The sequence below is a fragment of the Hyperolius riggenbachi genome, chromosome 9 (genome assembly GCF_040937935.1).
Source record: "Hyperolius riggenbachi isolate aHypRig1 chromosome 9, aHypRig1.pri, whole genome shotgun sequence".
Classification (NCBI taxonomy): domain Eukaryota; kingdom Metazoa; phylum Chordata; class Amphibia; order Anura; family Hyperoliidae; genus Hyperolius; species Hyperolius riggenbachi.
Window position 1 is genome coordinate 284,855,938 of NC_090654.1, and position 5,477 is coordinate 284,861,414.

Genomic DNA, 5,477 nt, shown 5'->3' on the forward strand with positions numbered 1-5,477 from the left:
GTCTGTGCATGCTGCTCCACATGCTGGAATGGGCGCCCCCTGCCGGCACACTGCGCTGGACACGCCCCCTCTGCTCTGGCTTGATCAGAGACTGGTGTGGATGCAGCAGGTGCTGCTGATGTTATGCTGATTACAGGGCGGCTGTGATATCTTGCAGCCGGGACTCCTCCTCTTCCCTCAGAGTGAGCTGAGATTAGCATAAAGGGCAGACAGACTGGTGGTCATCCTCTGCCTGGAATGAGCAGTCAGTGGGTTTGCATGCAAATTGTATGCAATAGGGAAGGGAATGTGTGAGTGACAGCAATGTCATTAAACTACAGGAATGTAAAAATATACTCAAAGCTTGCAGCAGATAAATGTCCAAATTGAGAGCACAATTGCTGAACAGAGCAGGAGCCCTTATTATTCATTTCTCACACCTGGACCACTCCAGTAACTGGCATTGAACGTGGGCACAAGGGAACCTGAAGTAAGAGCCGAGGTATATGGAGCCTGCCATATTAATTTCCTTTTAAACAATACCGGTTGCTGCCTGGCCAGGCTGATCCTCTGCCTCTAATACTTTCAGCCATAGCCCCTGAACAAGCATGCAGATGATCAGGTGTTTCTGACATTATTGTCAGATCTGATGAGATTAGCTGCATGCTTGTTTCTGGTGAGATTCATACACTACTGCAGCCAAATAGATCAGCAGGGCTGCCAGGCAACTGATTTTGTTAAAGAGAATCTAACGTCAAAACGTCCCCTGGGGGGTACTCACCTCGGGTGGGGGAAGCCTCAGGGTCCTAATGAGGCTTCCCACACCGTCCTCTGTCCCACGGGGGTCTCGCTGCAGCCCTCCGTACAAGATGACGTCAATGTTTACCTTTGCTGGCTCCTGCGCAGGCGCTCTGACGGCTGTCGGCTCCGAAGTAGGCAGAAATACCCGATCGCCGTCGGGTCTGCTCTACTGCGCAGGTGCAAGTTTCTGGCGCCTGCGCAGTAGAGCGGACCCGACGGAGATCTGGTATTTCCGCCTACTTCGGAGCGGAAAGCAGCCACAGCGCCCCCGCTGGAGCCTGCAAAGGTAAATATTGAACTGACAGTCGGGTCTGTCGGCGGCTGTTCGGAGGGCTGCAGCGAGACCCCTGTCGGACAGAGGACGGCGTGGGAAGCCTCATTAGGATCCCGAGGCTTCCCCCACCCAAAGTGAGTACCCCCCAGGGGATCTTTTTGATGTTAGAGTCTCTTTAAGAAGGAAATAAATAAGACAGCCTCCATATTCAACTCACTTCAGTTGTCCTTGAAGTAAGAGGGATATGGGGCAGCCATATTTATTCCCTTTAACTACTTAAAGACCGCTCCACGCCAATTGGCGTATAGTCTGGGGCGTGTTTTGCAGGAGTTTGCGTTCGCCGATGTACACACATCTCTGCTTGAAGGAAGACCATCCGCTCCGTCGGAGTTATCAGCCAAATAAAAAAAAAAAGCTTTACTCACCTGGTGCTTTCTCCAGCCCCTTGCAGCCGACTGTCCCACGCCGACCGCTCCGCTCTCTGCCGCTGTCCCAGTTTCCGCGCACGGTGCAGAGGCCGACTCTGAGGTCGTCCTTACTGCGCCTGCACAAACCGCCGCTGTCAATCAAGCCAATGTTGCACGCAGCTTACTGCGCAGGCCCAGAACTACTACCACCTGCACAGTAAGCCGCGTACAACGTGGGCTTGATTGACAGCGGCGGATTGCGCAGGCACAGTAAGGACAACCTCGGGGTCGGCCTCTGCACCGCGCGCGGAGACCAGGACGGCGGTGGAGAGCGGAGCGGTCGGCGTGAGACAATCGGCTGCAAGGGGCTAGAGAAAGCACCAGGTGAGTAAAACTTTTTATCTTTTAAATTTGACTGAGGATTCCTTTAAGTGGTTTACATACCAGTTGCCCGGCTGTCCTGCTGATTTCTGCCTCTAATACTTTTAGCCATAGACCCTGAACAAGCATGCAGCAGGGGTTTCTGACAAAAAAATTTCAACATTTTCCGCATGCTTGTTTTAGGGGGATGAGTCAAACACTATTGAGGCAAAAGATCAGCAGGACTGCCAGGCAACTGGTATTGCTTAACCACTTCCCGACCACCCATAGGCAGTGGAAAGTGACAGCATACGTGTACATGTATGCTCCATCACCAGCCCCCCACCCTTCCTCAAATCTTCCAGACCCTTCCGCTGCCGGCGGGAAACGTCTTCATGTTCATGGAAACTTTTACGAATATTTATAAAGAGAGAAAATGCCCTAACAGACCTGTTTATGGGAGCAGTAGACTATGAGCCCCTCTGAGGGACAATTAAAGAGGAACTGTAACGACAAAACGTCTCCTGGGGGGTACTCACCTCAGGTTGGGGAAGCCTCCGGATCCTAATGAGGCTTCCCACGCCGTCCTCTGTCCCACGGGGGTCTCGCTGCAGCCCTCCGTGCAGCGGTGACGTAATATTTACCTTCCCGGCTCCTGCACAGGCGCTCTGACGGCTGTCGGCTCCGAACTACACGGAAATACCCGATCGCCGTCGGGTCTGCTGTACTGCGCAGGCACAAGTTTCCTGCGCCTGCGCAGTAGAGCGGACCCGACGGAGATCGGGTATTTCCGTCTATTTCCGTGCTGAAAGCAGCCACAGCGCCCCCGCTGGAGCCAGGAAGGTAAATATTGAACTGACAGTCGGGTCTGTCGCCGGCTGTTCGGAGGGCTGCAGCGAGGCCCCCGTGGGACAAAGGACGGCGTGGGAAGCCTCATTAGGATCCGGAGGCTTCCCCCACCCGAGGTGAGTACCCCCCAGGGGAGGTTTTTATTGTTACAGAGTCTCTTTAAGACTATATAAAAGATGTTGGTGCTATGTAAATGAATAACTGCTACTCATCATAGCCATGTCTTTTGTCAGTGATCTGCAAATTTAGCTCTCCAGGGAACTACAAGTCCCACAATGCATTTGCCTTCATGAATCATGACTGTGGCTGTCAGACTCCTGAAATGCATTGTGGGACTTGTAGTTCCTGAACAGCCGGAGAGCCAAGTTTGCAGATCCCTGTCTTATGTAAACAATCAAGCATGTTCCACCAGAATGGTAAGCTACCACTCCCAACCCCCCCCCCCCCCCCCCCCCATACTTCTCTGGATGCCAGATCCACGACATGTGGAATGTTTACATAGGACAGGGTTCTGCAAACTTGGCTCTCTGGCTGTTCAGGAACTACAAGTCCCACAATGCATTTCAGGAGTCTGACAGCACCAACATCTTAGTATAATGACTTATATAGTCTATGTCTAGGTTCTCAACATGCGGTGCGCGTACCCCAGGGGGTACTTCTGCGTAGACCACTCCAGGCTACATGGCTGTGTGCTCGCACAGAAACTGTTGGTTGGCATCTGCAACGGAGAGGAACCACCGGCTGGGAGAGGAGCTGAAGCCAGGTAGAGTAGCTCGTTTCTTTCATTTTCACCTCAGATGTCTCCTTTAAGCTCATGCCCAGTCTCCATTGCAATTCACCCTCAATGCAAGCCTACTGCAATGGACCACCATGAACCCAAGCTAATGGGAAGGTTCTTTTTTTTGGGGGGGGGGGGGGGGGGGGAGGGTTTAGCAGCATGCCTATGTTTTAGTCCGGGAATCCCCTTTAATAAGGAGACCCCCAGATGTCCTGCCCCTTCACGCTAAAAATAGGTATAGAGCAGGCCTGGGCAGCAGCATCCTATATTACTTTCCCGCCTCCCTCCCTGCAGAGTCACGAGCAGGCGATGAGTAGGTAGCATATTACACACTGGCACGCAGGGCAGCCATCCAGGGGGGTAGACAACTGGCACTGCAGTGAGGGGCCCAGGGCTTCTGGAGGCCCTGCCCCCCCAAAGTGCTGGTAGGGCCGCATGTGCTGGCTACGGCTCAATAACTAGCACACCGCGTTCCAGCAATGAGAGAAGAGTGACATCAGCGATTGAACGTGGGAAGCGGGTGAGTGAGCCCGCTACAGCGGATTTTTTATACTGGGGCACCACCTATATCTGGCTACCAGCTACCTATACTGGGGCACCACCTATATCTGGCTACCTATACTGGGGCACCACCTGTACCTGGCTACCTATACTGGAGCACCACCGATACCTAGCTACCTTTACTAAGGGCACCACCTGTACCTGGCTACCTATACTGGGGCACCACCTGTACCTGGCTACCTATACTGGGGCACCACCTATACCTGGCTACCTATACTGGGGCACCACCTATACCTGGCTACCTATACTGGGGCACCACCTATACCTGGCTACCTATACTGGGGCACCACCTGTACCTGGCTACCTATACTGGGGCTGGAACCACCTATACCTGGCTACCTATACTGGGGCTGGAACCACCTATACCTAGCTACCAATACTGGGGGCATCTGTACCTGGCTAACCTATTCTGGTGCACCACCCATACCAGGCTACCTATACTGGGGCACCACCTATAGTTGAATACCTATAGTGGGGCACCTGTATCTTGCGGGCCTATACTGGGGCACCAGCTATTCCAGGCTACCTCTACTGGGGACATCTACACCAGGCTACCCATACTGGGGCACCACCTATAGCTGGCTACTTATACTGGGAGAACCTATACCTGGCTACCTATACTAGTGGCACCTATGTCTGGATACCTATACTGGGGGCACCTATACCTGGCTAGGGCAGGGGGACGAGCCGAAACAGAAAGGGACAAGAGGTAACACAGGGGATAAAAGAGTTACAGGGGGAACAGGGATGAAACGGGAACAGGAGGTCACACAGAGAGACACAAAAGAGGCACAGGGAGAATAAAAAAGGGGGACAAAAGAGAATGGATAAAGGATAAGAACAGAGCTACAAGTCCCTATCTCATTTGTAAACCGGGGACTACCTGTATTTTGCTAGTATTTGGCTCCACCCACAACATGCCATGGCCACACCCACTTGTTGCCACATCACGCTGTGCATGCAAATTTTTTGCCGCAGTACACGGGGGTGTGGTGGCTAGTGGGCGTGGACAGCAGCCAGTGGATGAACCCAGGGCGGGCAGGCCTGATGATGTGTGAGGGGCCCCAACATTTCTGATGGCGGCCCTGCTGGCACGTGACGGAAGAATAAACTTTAGGCTGGATTTACAATAGTCCATTGCATAATTCGCACATTATGACTGAACTGCAAAGAAGACTGGCCATAGACTTTAATACAAAGCCTGCATGGAGTTAGAAAACCGTGATCGGTTACAATGCAGTACTGTGAACAGGCCCATAGAATTGTACGGGCTGTGAGTTGATTTGTAGAATTCCAAAAACTCAATGGGAAGCGGCGCTAGTGGGCTTTCTCAGCTGCACTATTCCAAAAGGGGATTCCACAAACCTTTCAATTGAATAAATGTAAAAAAAGGAACATGCGCTTCTAAAATATCAACTACTTTTTAATCAGATAATTGTATGAGTCAACAAATCAATATAATTTAAAA